We start from the raw sequence: 16,920 nt of genomic DNA, 5'->3' as shown, positions 1-16,920 counted from the left end.
CTATGATTAAAAAAAAATCCACCCGCAGCCGGCATTGTGTTTCCTTACGGAGACGCAGATATCTCGACCTAGCGATGCATCATTTTTAACCTACCCCGGGTACAATTTTTTTTTCATTATTATATCTGCAATCAGTCCTCAAACTATGAGTAGATGTGTTGGACGTCTAGGGTTTTGTCGGAAGAGTGGTCCATCGACCTTTCTTCCCTTTAATTTAAGTCCAATCGGCTATGCTATTTTGCTTGAGTGAATTGCTAGGCTATATGTGTAACTTGAAGAATATTGTTTGACTTCTTCCGTTATTGTGAAAATAAGATGAAACCTCTAAGTATTTTATTAGAATCGTAAATTTTATTACTATATAATATTTACAATACTATGACTACATAAAATTAAAACTATCATTACGTGGAAGCGTACCAAGAATACAGGCAGCATTTCCGCGTTGGATAGCTAGCGTTCCGTTATTGTTTTAAATTTAAGTTCTTCATGAAGTTCATTGTTTTTTGTGAACCATGGGGCATTCGATAGATTTCTAAGGATGCCATTTTGAGCTATCTGTATTATTGCAATGTTGGAGTTGCATGGTGATCCCCAGAGCTGGATACCAGATAGGCTTTAGAACTTGTATATAAGGAGTTTGTTGTCTAGACTTAGGACTGAATTTCTTCCGAGCAACCATTCTATTTATCGATACTTATAGTTGAGTTGCTCTCGTTTCTTTTGAGGATGTGCTTTCCAAGTAAGCCTTTGATCTAGGTGCATACCCTTTTTAGCCAGTCTTCAATTTTGTCTAGTCCAAACTGGAGCTTTTGTGAAGCATTGTTGCGATTGTGAGCGGTGTCGTCGGCGAACGTAGCGGTTACTACATCAAGTGTTTCTGGCAGGTCTCACAGTCTACTTTCTGGCACCGTGTATAGTTTAAGGACCGCGTCCGCATCTATGCGTTGTCTACGTGTCCCATAGTGGTAACGCAGAAACGGAAGGGATGCCCATGAGATGATAATGGGCTGCGTTCAAACGGCAATTGACGGTCATGGCAATAGCATGGATATAGCGAAGGCCTTGATCATGTATGGCACAAGGCGCTTCTCTTAAAACTACCATCATTTGGGCTTCAGAGTTTTTGCAAGTAGACCACCAGCTTTCTCATTATCATGTAGCTGGAAGTGCCAGGGATCCAGTGGTCAGTGACGGGCTCGATCACCTGGCGTTTGCGTAGAGACATCACTTCATTGTGTCTTCTACCGCATTTATCACGATGAGCGATCTGAAGTTCTGTTAAACCTAATTCCTGCCGTCAAATTCCACCCTCGCACGACACGCCACACATTAGGATATCATCCCCACCATTTGGATGTGCGACGTTCCTCCACAGTTCGGTTTTAAAGAAACTTCCTTCCACGTACAAAAAAGCTGTGGAATGAGCTTCCTGTACGGTTCGTCACCATTCCCCATCCCGTGAGCCCGTTGCCCCCCTTATCTATAAATAAAAAAGTCGAACTGCTGGATTTGGCGCCAAAACGGCTCAGCTGCAAGTGGCTTTTGTGGGCTCGCGGGGTGTTGGCGTATCAGATGTTAGGCAGAGTTTTCGTTCAGTTATGTTTCGACCGCGCTTAGAAGACAACGCCACGCAATTTATTTATTGGCTTATTACAGCTTTGACATAACGTTCTACAAAGCTGTGGAATGAGTGTTTTGTACGGTGCTTTCGGGACGATACGACATGGCCTACAAAAAAAGCGCGTACAGCTTCCTTAAAGGCCGGCAACGTTCAAGTGATTCCTCCGATGTTACAAGAGAATGTGGGCGGCGGTGATCACTTACCCGTACGCTCATGTGTCCATAACAAAAATCACTAAGTTAAATGGTGAGTCAGAATCGCGCTGTACGTAGAAAGTCATGGCTCCAAAGCATCCAGGAATGGATCAACACAGTGGAAAACATGTTTCGCTTGGCAAAACCCCTCCACCTTCCGTAAGCTTAAAAAAATAGATTTACCACACTGCGTTGGATTTATTTAATTAAAATTTGCTTCATAACTAATTCTTTTCATTCTGACACAAAGTACACACGCCCTTTTTTAAATTGAAGTTAAAGTTGATTTTGAAGTTGATCACTTCAATTTGTGTGTAACACGGCGCGCAGATCTGCACCATACCTACAACTCATACGCTGTATCACCTGCTACAAGCTTGTCAAACGTAAGATAATTGAATGGCTTATATTTTAAATTAGATAAACTTTTTTTGAATGGCTGACACTAATTAGAGAGAGCTGTTACTATCGGCCTTGAAACGCTCGTCAATTTCACTCAGTCACTATTTACCAGAGCAGTTGATAAACAATCATGTTTACACTTATTATTAATGTTATGAATATAAAACCAAAGATAATGGTTGTGTCTATATTATTAGTCTCGCCTTAATAAACGTCTCAGTTTTGTCGTGTGCTCCACACAGTAAATCTCCATGCAAAAACAAGAAAGGTTAGACCCTAAAATAAATAATTAATCGCTGGTAAGTATAATTGTAGGTAAATAAAAGAAAATTTCAGAGGTAAGTAAGTATATTTATGTTGCAGAAAAACTCAGCATAATCTAATCGAAACATATTTTTTTGTGGCAGTGATGACAGATGTTTGTGTAAGTATTGTGACGTCGGATCTTTTGATGTAAGAATGACGTAACGACTTTGATGACGGTCCTTTGGCAGATGAATGTCAAATACTATAAATCGTCAATGGTGCTGGATTTTCATCGGCAGTAGGGGTAGTTGGGGCAGGCCGCGGGGTTCACACCGGCTGGGTATTGGCGCCTGTAACAATATACAGTTTAGTTCTCATTGTATTCAATCTGTTTGGTAAACTGTTTGAAAATATCTGAGAGCATCTGTTTAGAGTTGAACCGTCTTTTGATGAATGTAGACAAAGGTATCGTCATCACTAAATCTATACTAATAAATGGAGAGCCGTTTTTTCCTTCGGTTATACTGTGAAAACTACTGAACCGATCTGAATAATACTTATACCATAAGATGCAGCGTGTTTTTCAGATGGTTTTTGTATATGTTCGTTGGTGATCACTTATCCGCAACCTTTACTTTTTTGACTTAGAAATACCTACATATTCGAAATACAACGTTTGCCGGGTGGGCATTTGTATAAGATAAAAGTAAGACACTATGTTCGCATTTGAAAAGTTAAATATTTTGTTTAGGAATAAATATACTATTTTCTGCCATAAATGGCAATAATATAGAAGTGTTAACGGAAACACATTAACTTTTAATATTGCTGCTCTAATATGCCTTAACTATACTCGAAACAAACATAAACTCGCAATTCCATCTACTACGCTGCGTAAAATTGCTAAATCTTTTAAAGTGGATTGTGTTATATTTTATAATAAACTCCCAAATGATATTAAAATATTACCTATTAAAATTGTTAATGTATCCTAAAAAATAAACTAACATCTATGGCCTATAATAATGTAAAAGATTATTTAAATGATAAAGATAGTTGGAATTAATATTCTAAATTTTGTTAATGAATATTGTTATACTCATTTGAATGCTATTGTAACTTCTGTGCTTCATCCTGACTTGCAATAAATAACATATAAAGTTTTACAGTGAATAAACAGTTTTTTGACTTTGACTTTAACATCTATAGTCTTAAAGTGAGCAGAAGCGATGTAAGTTTGGAAAAACTAAATGTGGTTGGGAACACCGAAGACAAAAGTTCGCGCGGTTCTTCTCTAAAAAGATGGACTGTATTAAACACTCGTCATACAAATTTTTCACGGTTGTAAGAAACGCGCTGGATAGAAACCGGTGGAGGCAGATCATCCGTTCCAGGTGCAACCCTTATACTGACCACGATAACCCAAGAGAGAGAGTCTCGAAGTGACGAGCGCAATTATTATATGCAGGTCGTATAAGTTATCATTAGATGAACAATTTTTTCGTCTCGTCACTTCTGCTCATAAAAAAATTATACCCTTGTACTTACTCAGTTGGTGCAACAGGTAAGATGGACGGGTTGTTTTCCCATTCTGGAATAGGCATGCCCCCAATTGTAAATCGGGATAGGATGCTGGTGTCACAGAAGGGGTAATTGGGGCAGATGGCAGGGTGGACTCCAGGGGGGTACACGCGGGCAAGCGCTACCACAGCCAGGGTGCATATGATTAACTGAAAAAAAAATTTGTTCGGTACATGGCAGCGTCGTGGCGCGGCTCCCTATAATATGGCGAGGACGGCGATGGCTAGTCAAAATTCAAAATTAAAATCTAAATAAGATTAAAAATCACTTATCTAACGTCAAAAACTACCAACAATTCGAAAATATATCTTCAGATCTGAGAAGAACGAGCGTAGAAACTCGTGGTTCTCGTTTTTTTAATAAAATTTCATTACAATATAATAATTGTACAATAAAATTTGTAATTACATAGCCTGCGAATATATTGTTAATTATATCACATGTTGATAAAATCGAATAATAGCTTTATTTAGTCAAAGTCCATTCGGATTGATAGAATCACTGCATTCTTTAATCTTTATATTCTTTTATCTATAATATTGAGGTTCTTTATGATTTTTTTCTTAACTTAATTACGTACATCACTTCATATAGATTGTTTATAAAAAAAATGTAAAAAAAATTGAAGCTGTTCTAAAGGAGTAGCAATAAGTTTTTGGCCAGCTGTACTCATTAATTCTGAACGAAGTTGTCGTAAAATGTATAATTATATTTTATATTAGGGGAGGGGGGACGGGCAAAAGGGTTCAAGTGGAGAGGCAACCGTCTATGGATACCCACCTACTGCCATAAATAAATAAATAATTAATAAATATTATTGAGAAGCCCGTTGTTTTTCCTATACCCGGAGCTAAATAGATAAAAATATTGATGAAATAAGAACAAATTCAATATACACCAGAAAACAAAACTAACAGTGAACAATAACAATGGACCGAAGGAGTCTATGGCAGAATGGAATTTAAACCATCGACATTGCATCCGGTGCCACTGAATAAATAAATAAAAAAGTGTGTGCGTGTAATATTACGCGCGATTGAAGTAAAACTTAATCATAATTAACTTTAGGAATAATTAACAGATATATATATATATATATATACTTCTATTGCTTATCTGAAAGCTCATAGACAAAATATGTTATTTTCGTTTGCCCTTGTTTGTCCCACCTGTTCTGGAACATTCAGTAAATATAACAAATATTCTTAAAAATTTGGAAGAAGATTTAATTTATACCATTAAATATATAGTTACATTTATTAAAGCCGTGTTATTAATGAATAATTGAATAAAAATAATTTAATTATTAATATCACACATATCAATATAACGTTGTTATTGAATATTAACGAATATGGCTCTATGGGCTCGGACCTTTTGCTTGTCCGATGGACGAAGCAAAATTAACGAATGTCGCAAACGTCAGACTGAAAACTTTTATTAATTATTTATTAAAAAGTAGTCATAAATGAACAAATACACTTGGAGATTTTCAGGAAATATTACTGAGCAAATGACACAATTTTTTAAACCATTAAAAAATTGTGGTTAAAAATTGTTTCAATTGACTCTTTTCTGCATGAAGTACTTACGTTACTTCCATCAGAAAAATATTCTGAGGTACCCCTGAAATATTCTGAAGTCACGCCTAAGGAAGTTTTACTTCAAAATAAACCATCGACAATAGACATGACTCTACTCACGTAGTCATTCAAACTAAACGCGGGCGGTCATAATGAACGCAATGATTAAATTCTCTTTGGTTTATAGTTTCAACACATAACTACTTATAATTTAATAAAGCATAAGGTATTTTTAAAGCTTAAACATAAGCCACAATTAATTACTATCAATAAATATTTTTTTATTAAAACTCACCAGTTTGGTGTACATGATGTAATAGTTTGTATCCTCTCGACTATACAGTGAGACTGATAACTCTGACATGTTTTCGCGCCAATTTATACAACGCAGCCATCTTCAATAAATATGCCTGTTTCTACATTTAGAGCGAATAGAGCTTTTTAGATTCCATGACTGAAGCCTATTTTGCATCTGCCACATCATTCATCCTATATTAATTATACTATTAATGGTTATTGATTAAGTTAGAAATAATGCGAATCGCGCTGCTGCCTCGTTTGTTATCATTCTAGTTATTAAATAATTCTTCCATGTTTTAAAGCATTAATATCTCTTTCTTTATTGTTTTTTAACATTTGTATTGTTATATTTTCTTTTCTTTAAATAATGTTAAATGTTCTTATCTATTGTACCTACTTGTAAAAAATTTGGTGGCAGTTTTCGCAAATAAGGATTATTATTATTAATGTGGGTATATAATATAATATTCTAGATTTTGTTCTGGTATTTATGTTATTTTATCTGTAATCTCTTTTGTGCAAAGTTTAACCTTCCAACAGATTAATACAATTCTTATTCGTTTATTATTTCTTAAAGTCGTATTATTTTAGTAAAAAAATTTTTAAAATATAATTGGTTTTTAAAATAACTTGCTGTATTCAGCTACAGGTGTTCTTGCAAACAGCATAATAAGCCTTAAAAAGAAATTCCGTTCGTTGGTATCCGCATAACCTGAGAACAACTGATCCAATTATAGTATTCGTTTATTTATATCTCCTCAAGACTCCAATTTTTATTGATGGACCAAAATTAAAAAAAATATTGAGCCACAATAAAGAATTAGGAAAAAGGATGTTACGTCATTATAAAGACTGGGTCGTCTTATGTTTACTGGTGATTTTACTATAAGTAATTGCTAGACAGTAAGCAAAAGAAATTAAGGCCCAAAGTAAGTAGAACATCTTGCCTACTAGCGTTAATTCAGGCAACAGCTTGTATGGATGTCAATGTCACATCTAAGAAAAAATCTACGATTGTTTTTTTCTTTTTGTAACTAAGCTAACACAGGTTATCGTTAAAATTTTATTATTCGTTTTAAGTCATTAGTTGTTTTTGTTTTCTCTTTAATATCTATGTTTCGAACTTTGTGTTTTATTAATATTCAACGTACTCTTGTCCATGGCTCTTTGGCGAGTCTCTAGTATTATAATCTGTTTTTGTGCAGGCGACTAACCCCCTTATTCATAATAGTCTGCTAACTTAAAGCATTGCTAATTCTCACTCTATCTTCTTCTATTGACCTAAGTCAGAATGAGAAAAAACACTTCTAAGCGGCTGTTTAAAGTTAGCGGACCATTATGAATAAGGGGGTAAGTCTGACGGCCAAAATAACTAATACTAGTTATGCTATACGAACTTAAATGGCGATGGACAGGACGCACCCTTTGTGGTACAGACAAATGGAGCAAATAAATCACAGACTAGTATCCCTGAAACCTTAAAAGGAAACGGGGAGGACAATATAATAGATGGCCAGACGAACTAAGGACGATAGCAGGCTAGACATGGTCTAGGATAGCTACAGATAGAAAAGAGTGGAAGAAGATTTTTTTAAATAAATAAATCCATTATTTTGCTTGAAAACATGTAACAATGGGTGTAAATAGTTTTATTGTATCAATGTTATCGGCCATTTCTGGCATGCAAAATTATTAGTAACAAAATTTTAGTTATTATTATAATTGATTTAACATTAACAAACTCTATATTTTAAGCACTTAGGTCAATTTAAATTATAATTATTATTTTTAAATGTCATTATTTAAAGACTAGAATTAATATATATTTTAAAGTCAATTTAATTTAACCTAATGTGTTAACATTTCATTTATGGAATAAAAACATTTATCTATAAGCCATGTAAAAAGATCCTTTTTAAATCGTTGGACGGGTAATACGCGTAAGCTTGGAGGGAGTTTATTAAATATTTTTATACGCATGACATAGCTACATTTTCCGTAGGATGCATTATGAATTTTCGTGCAATCACCAGACTGTCACCGTTTCTTGTATTTCTCGGATAAATATCTCTTGCTTTTGTTAATAAATGGTCATGTTGTTTGACAAAGATACATATTTCGTATATATACATACAAAGAAATGGAAAAAAAAATATATTTATTTAAAATAAAATGTAGTTTATAGCTTAAATATAAATATAACACACACTGAAACTCTCAGAAGCTTATCTGTGTGTGAAGCCGCTTACAATTTAATAACACAAATTAAAAAAGACAAGAACAATTATTTTCAATTACAGTTATTACAACATAGATCTTATTTTAAACAAAGTTGTATACAAATCAATGAAAAGCAAATTAAAAAAAAAATATCGACAAAACGTTGACAATTATAAATTAGTTGTCTAGCCGCCGTTACTCACGGTCCTTCATGCCGTATTTTGCTTAGAATTTGCTTGATTGATTCATGTTGGTTATTATCCTTGATCATCGTTGATTCCGTGCCTGTATTTTCATCGCCGTCATCATCATCAGGAATAATGACCGACAATCGTTTTGGCTTTATACCCACACAGTTTCCTTATTTCCAGTCCATGGCATCCGTGGATGACAAGGTTGTTAGTTGTTCCACAGAATATGCAGCACAGTGCACAATTTATAGACGATGAGGGATTCGAACCCGCGTCTTCGGGTTACGTATATTTATTTCCTATGAAGCGATAGTGAATATTTACTAAGAAGTCTTCCTCTAAAAGTATGCGATGAATACTTAAACAGAATTTAGCGTAGTGGAATCTTGGCTTACCAGTGACATTACATCCCATGTTGTTATTACTTGCTTTAAAATATTTATTGTTTTGTTTGCCGTGAAACTCGTTTTTACTTCATAACAAACCACTTAAAAGATTGAACTTTTGATATAGGTTTTGAATTCTTCACTAGTATTTACATTGTCAATAATTGAAACTAGTTTTATATTTCTCAATTAGAAGTAGTGTGCCTCAATCGTTGATGGAACAGATATAAATTTATAGGGAGAGGTTTAAAATAATCGATCCCCGACAATTCAAGTAGCTCTGCGTTGATTTGGTTTAGTTTTTAGAGGTTTAGAGAAGTGGTGATACTAGTATGCATCAGATTTGAGATAAAAGTAAAACTCTATAATATAGATGTTTGCCGTATAGAGCGTTTTAATGAAATTATTAGTCCCTCTATTGACACCGCTGGGCGGGGAACAAAAAGGAGTAATATTGAAGAGCGGTGCTACGCTACATAGCCTTTAATTATTGGTTAATTAAACAAATATGAGTGGTTAAACTATATCGGTACCTATTTCTGCCGTGCAGTAGGTAATTTGTAAGCATTATTGTGTTACGGTCTGAAGGGCGCCTAGCTAGTTAAATTACTTGGCAAGTGAGACATAACATCTCGAGTAACGACCGCAATTTTATTGAATTTTTGTAATTTTCAAGAATCCTGAGCGGTACCTATTGCATTGTAATGGGCAGGGCCTATCAAATACCATCAACAAAACGTCCTGCTCGTCTCGTCCCTTAATTTCATAAAAAAAACTGAAGAAGTTTAATTTTACCACATTTCGCGGCCTGCAATACAGAGGTATATCAATATATAGATTAATTTTTATTGCCGGATTGGTCGGTGATTGCTTGTGACTGCCCTGTATGTCCGCTATATTGCATAACAGTTCATGTTGGAGGTATCCAACTTATCATTGATATGTAGAAGAAACAGTCTCGTAGATAGCACACAGTCTTGCAGAACTCCTATCTCTTCGCTTTCATGTCGCTGTGCCCTGACTTGACTGCATTCTGCAGGATCTCTATCAAAAGGTACCTATGTAGTGAGGCCAAGAGCGTGCCACATTATAGGCAATTAGTCAATGCCTACCTAGTTAAATATACCACTAGTTATATACATTATATACACGAAGTGGTTATAATGTGTCTTTACCGCTAGATGGCGGTAAACACCAAAATATATGTGTCATTGTGAATATTATTACAAAAATGTAATTTAAGAAAGTAAATTAAAAAATTGCGCGTACTGCGCTTTTTAAAAAATATAAGATTAATTACGGCGAGATATTGTCCGTAAACTATATACGAAGCACCAAAAATTTCAATACTTACACCTCAAAACCTAGCGCTGTCGGACTAAAGCGCAACTCAGCTGGTTAGATCTACAGTGTTGCTATTGTTAATGTTGAAAACCAATGTACACTCCAGAGTGAGGCCTAAAAACAACCAATAGGATTTTCGACTATACTGATTTTCGACCTATTTATATTATTTATATATTTTTATACTTAAATAAAACGGCGTGAACCAATTACAATATTAAAGACAGTGATCAATTAAAAACAGACAATATTAATATTTAAACAAATTAAAGTAGGTAAATAAGTACAAACTTTACTATTACAAACTTATACATTAACATCCAAATACCGTCAATCCCTGTTTGGGGTGGAGCCCGCGTAACAATTATGTTAAGTCTGGAAAGAGCTCAAAGAGCTATCCTGAAGATAATGCTTTACTCTACCAACCTACTTTACTCAGAATAGCAAGTTTTAACGCTCCGGCAACTATATATTCTTCGGAGTATATTAAGAAAACATGCGACCCTACCCCTCAACGTGACTGTTCTTGGACGACGCCGCACCCAAATTTGTCCCATAATAAAATGTAAAACGGCCTTCGCGAAACATCAATATGACGCTCTCTCCTCTAAGCTATACAATAAGATTCATGAGACGACTTTTATCTACACACTAAGCAATTTCGAGGTAAAAAAGAAAACCACCGCCTTAAAAACCATCTTAAACAATTATCATATTCAGAAACGGAAAGTCTACTGTAACCTACTCACTAATTATTAAACGCACACACACACATACACATTTTATTTCTATTTATTATGTCATTGGCCATTGTCATTTGTCGAGGAACCACTGACCCAGAAGATACAGTTTTAACTAGTTTCGCGGTCAGAGGTCCACCCATTTTAATATCACTGCAAAACCGTTTTCAAATGTTATTATTATTGCAATTAACGATAAAAAGATGTTCATAATTAGTATTATACAATAAATATTGTACATTTAGTAAATTAAGTTACGTGCAGTGAGTGTAAGAAAAAGATGTTATAAAGTATTATTATTATTATTATCCATCCCTCCCACAAAAATGTAAACAATTCGGGTTGGCTTCGAACTATGAACTTGCTGACTTAATAGCAGAGAGCTACGATACGCCTTGGCCCTTGACCATCACAATGCAGTGCCGGGCAGGATACTAAATGAATAACCCATAAATTCTCAGTGGCACTACAAACGCTCGTCACCTTGAGACATAAGATGTAAAGTCTCATTTGCCCACTAATTTCACTAGCTACGCCCTTTAGACCGAAATACAGTAATGTTTACAAATTACTGCTTCACAGCAGAAATAGCCGACGTTGTGGTAATCTAGCCGGATGCCTGTGCGAAAGAGCTTTCCACTGGATAAGCATAGTTATGTGTTATAGCTTACTACCTATCCCTACTCTGTGGTTGTACCCAGGCAAACTTCACATGCAGCCACAGGAAAATGTGACTCTCTTGTCGTGTAGGTTAGGTAAGACTACGATAAGACCACGTAAAATAAAACAGTTATGTGAGTAATTTATAATGTATATTGGAATTTACGCCTCTGTTTTAAAAAAATAATTTTATACTTTATTACAACTGATTTATTTTAGATTAATTGTTGCATAATTTGGTTATGTAGTCAATTACAGATTTTTTTTCATAGTCATGGCAGTCCTTTGGGAGATAACAGTTATTATATTTGAGTGTTCGGATTCGTAGGGTTTTCATCAGCAGTAAGGATAGTTGGGGCATTTCATTGGGTCGACACCAGCAGGGTATTGGCGCCTAAAAATAATAAAAGATATATTTTTCATTAATAAAATCGATCATATGACTAAGTATTTATAAACCTTTGGTGCAATGGACATTATACTATAATGGCAGGATGATCCTGTACCAGACAATCAGTTTCATGTTTTGAAAATTAAAGTTATTATATATGTTTTTAATATGCCATATTATTATAAAAAATTGGCCCGGCGGCCATCTGGCGAGTTATGCCCCCTGCCCACTGCCACTTCAGTTTCGCAATCATTTGGGTCCATGACTTTGGTTCTTCTATGAATTTCCTCATTTCTGATTCGATATCGCAGGAAACCCCCAGCATAGCCTTCTTCATTGCCCTCTGAGCGACCATGAGCTTTGCATTGCAGATAAATATCAAAATCAGATAAAAATATAGATTGCCACTTACATATTAGCCATAGACCACATGAGTGGGTTGAACATCCATGGAGACATGGGCATGCTACGTGCGATCATCTCAGCCTCCATTTTAGCATCACAGAAGGGGTAGTTGGGGCACATTGCGGCATCGACGCCGGCGGGGTACTCCTTAGCAAGGGCTACCACAGCCAGGGCACAGATGATGAACTAAAAAAAAATAATATAAATTTAATATTATTTCCTTTTACATAATTTTTTTTTAACGATTTGTGACTAAAACCCACGACCTCTCGCGTTCAGTGCGAGCGCTCTTCCATTGAGCCAACCGTTTGAGTGACGTATCGTTCATAAATCTTGATATGTCTTGTGCAACTCTTAGGTTGTGGCTTCATGTACAGGATCAACTTTACAGTTGATAACCTGCTCAACCCCAATATTTGCATAAGTATTAGGAAATTGACTTGAGATGTCGCTCTTTTCAAATCTAAATAATTTATAATTTTTTAAAGTGATAACCCTCACTTCTAGGATTTATTTAATAAATTAAATTTGTAAACAACATTTGTGTATAGTGCGAGCGCTCTTCCACTGAACCAACCGTTCCGGTGATATCGTTCATAAATATTTAGATGTCCTTTTGCCACTCTCAGGTTGTGGCTTCATCTACAGCAGGGATCCCCAAACTATTTTGGACAAGTGAACCCTTTTCCAAAATGAACTTTTACCTCAGACCCCCATGGCCAAATTACCTACTTTTAAGATCAACCCCTTACTCATAATGGTCCGCTAACTTAAAACGGCTGCTACAGAGTGCTATTTTTCATCCTGTAGAATCTACGCCAATATTTGCTTTTAGAATTTATAATTTACTTTTGCTTATCCTAAAACATAACGTCATTCATATCATTTCATTTTATTACTTAATATATATCTATTGTTTTATACCATGCTAAATTGAAATCTGATTTCTGGAACATATCTTAATTTTTTTATCATCATTTATCAAAAACAATACTATAGTCTAAACAACTACAAAAAAGGTATAGGTTTCAGTCAGTAAAAGTGTTTTTTATATCGTTATTCCTTGTTTTAATGGTATTTGTACAAATACGCTTAATTTTTCTTATACATTTGTTGATAAAATAACATTAAAACATTAAAATACTATAACTGAATATGAATATTATTTTTTTCGAAATAAAAATTTTTAAATGTATCTAGATGATTCCCTTAGATTTCAGTTAGCGTGATCACGAATGAATGGTAAATAAGTAAGTTAAGTTGGTGGCATTATACTTTTTTGTATAACTTCAGCCGAAAGACGTCCACTGCTGGACAAGGCCTCCCCCAAAGATCTACATGATGATCGGTCTTATGAGGGCCTACCAACACTGCGTTTTCCGGTACGTGGTCGCCATTCGATGATTTTATTGCCCAAACGGACATCTGTTCGTCGAACTATGTGCCCTACGCACTGCCGCTTCAGTTACGCAATTATCTGGGCTATGTCAGTGACTGATTCTCCTACGGATCTCCTCATTTCTGATTCGATCTCAGATTGAGACTCCGAGCATACCTCTAGATTGCTCTCTGAGCGACCATTTGCTTCCTCATAAGGCCCATAGTTAGAAACGACGTCTGCACGTGTCATCACTGGCAAAACACACTGTTTAACCAGTAGATATAATTACACAAATAATACTAAAAACAAAATTTTATCAACGGTGTGGGACTAGAACCCGCGACTTCTCGCGTTCCGTGCGAGCGCTCTTTCCTACTGAGCCAACCGTTCGAGTGACGTATCCTTGATAAAATCTTGTATGCTCTGTTCAACTCTCAGGTTTTCAATTTTGATTTGAGTTCTATTTGTGTAATTAATCCCAGAAGTGAGGGTTATCACTTTAAAAACATAACAAATTGAGTAGATATAATATAAAATATTACTTAAAAATACTCACCAGTTTCGCGTACATGTTGTTGTGATGGTATGTATGAATCCTCTCGACTATTCAGTGAGACTGATGAATAACATCTGCTCCCGCCAATTTATACACGTTAATACCAATTTTTTTTTAGAGTGAACTGATCTTTGAGAATCCGCAATTCAATCCTGTTTGCGTGTTATTTATTCGTCAATGCGGTTAACTACACATAACAATATACCTATTTATTTTGTTTGCAATGTTATCCATTTTTCTGGTTCTGCTAATTAAACGAATTCGATACTGATTCATTAAATATAATTGGTTTATTATATATTATTATGATATCTCTTTAATATAGCTCTTTGAAACCGAAAATAAAAAAGTGTGTACTCAGTTCTTTGACGTAACAAAACAAAAATCCTTAAAAAATGTCCTCGTGCTGATTAACGTTTGTAGAAAGATAAAGAAGGTATTAAATACAACCAATGAAAATATTATTATACCAACAAATATAATTAAATAAAGTTTATTTAAATATCGTTAAATAATTTTTATATAGTTAGAAATAAATGCTTTTTTTACATCCTATACATATTGAAATTTATTTAACTCTATTGGTTGTGATTCAGAACATGTTAGTTACTAGAGGCTAGTGGTAGCTGAAGTCAGGGTCTCGAAATATAGTGTCGGTGTGCGCACGCATATTCACTCTGATAATTATTGTTCCCTAACGCGCCTTAAAAAATTTAGATCTGGGTGCAATTAGTATCTTAGTTTGAGTTGATTTATCTAATTGTCAATTCTGGATAGATTTATTTTTATTTTTATATACCTTTACTAGCTTTTGCCCACGACTTTGGTCTTGTTAATTTCGAATCATGCTGCCTTGGAACTCTTAATAAAAAGTTAATCGCAGGAAGATGTAGAACCTCAGTGAAAATTAAAATTTATGATTAATATAAAACAAAAATCTATTAAAATTTCGAGTGATATACTTAATAATATTTTAATTTTTCACTGGTATGATTGACCATTACAAGTAAATCTTGAAAAGATAAATAAGTCCTTAGAAGAGTACATTACACAGAATGCTTATGAGAGATGAGATAGATATTTACTTAAAAATGTAAAATGAAATGTAAATGAAACCTGAATAAAATCTTATATTATTATTATTATCCCTACACTTTGCGAGGCACTAATAGAGGTATTGTCGAAGAGTAGTGATATGGTAAATGGATATTTTTTTGATTAGCGCACAAGCTTAGCGCACAAGCTTAGCTTCGTTCAGTCTTCTGAGAGCTACATGGACCAAGCTCTATTTTACCCCTTACATTCACATAAATGTCACAAAATAAGATACTTACATGTTTCTTCAGGCATATTCTTTTAAGTTTATTTCAAGTTGAACTACTCTAGTGATCTTGTTTTCATCACTAATAAAGCAAATAAATTTTCGTACATCATGGAAAACTTTATCGGTTGGTGTAATATTTTATTTTGTTGTATTTTGCTATCAAGGCTTCTTGTGATTGCGTAAACACAACGGATTAAGCATCAATCATAAATCTATAAAATTAATAATATTTGTGTGATACAATCAATGTGATCGATTATTTTTAGACTTTGTAGAGCTCGAAATAGAAACTGTTGACACAATTTAACACAAATTATCTCGCTCTAAACTAGTCATATCCTGAGTTATGTGTTGCAAGACAATGATAATATAACACACATTGCAGGTAGGCTCTGTAAACGTTAAAATATTTTTTTTGCTTCACTTTACATATTATTTACATTAACGTTGCATAAATATTGCGTAAAATGTTGAAGTTAATATTCATTTGAGACAGTGGCGATGTGTATCTTGCCACTCATATTCTCAAAAAGCTCAACTTTGCCGCAGTGAAACTAAATGGTAAAATGTACAAATTTAACATTCATAAGTTATATTTTTTGACCTTAATGATTACAAATCCGATTGAAAAAAAAATAATAGCAAAGTAATAAAAAAATTAACGTAGGTAAACATTAAAGTAGGCAATAAAAAAATCTACAACTTTTGTATTTACGCTTTTTTTGATGTACCTAACCTCAAAATTTATGTGACAGATTCTAATAAGCAAATTCTGGTTTTTTATTTTTATCTTTAACAAAAAAAAATTCCACGAAATTTGGTGCAAACCTAACTTTTTATGTCCCAAACATACTTTTATATACCTGTATATTAAGATTGTTTTTGATTTCAAATATTTATTTTTTCACCTTATTTTGACTTAATATCAAAAAAGGAACCTAATTTTCAATCGAAGACAGACATCTACAATATTTTGAGAAAGTTGTAGTATCTTCTTAAAATTATATGCGTAGATGCCTATTTATTGCTGTAAAGTACTGTATGTTTTTATACCATCAGGAAGTAGAGATTTCAACGAACAAAGATTTAGATTTTTTATTACCTACAACTTTGAAATTTCACTTTTTTTCCATAGGACTTGTACTTTTGCCTGAAATCGAGATAATTCATTTCTTACACTTAACTCAGATCGTCCGTTCATTATTTTACCTTTCATTTTTATCATATTCTCTTCCTTTTCCATTTTTTGGTTTAAAAAATTATCGACCCTGGTCTAATTATTGATAGGACTGGTTCGTGCTTCATTGTGAAGAATGATAGGTCTTGATCAAGGCAACCTGTCTTGTGTCCACACTGCACGCAGACCTATCGGAATTTTATTTATGTCGGAAG

At 34.3% G+C, this 16,920-nt stretch overlaps 1 protein-coding gene across 1 annotated transcript in view; it reads right to left on the bottom strand.

Moving 5' to 3' along the window:
• Positions 1–2,801: 2,801 nt before the first annotated feature.
• Positions 2,802–16,920, bottom strand: part of LOC126968160 (cuticle protein 1) — a 77,434-nt gene continuing 63,315 nt past the window's right edge. The window contains exon 3 of the transcript XR_007730164.1: positions 2,802–2,816. The gene's annotated coding sequence lies outside the window, so the exon portion shown is untranslated. The remainder of the gene's footprint in view (positions 2,817–16,920) is intronic.

This window comes from Leptidea sinapis, chromosome 15 (genome assembly GCF_905404315.1).
Source record: "Leptidea sinapis chromosome 15, ilLepSina1.1, whole genome shotgun sequence".
In the NCBI taxonomy this organism is placed as follows: Eukaryota; Metazoa; Arthropoda; class Insecta; order Lepidoptera; family Pieridae; genus Leptidea; species Leptidea sinapis.
This window is presented reverse-complemented; position numbering and strand designations above follow the sequence as displayed.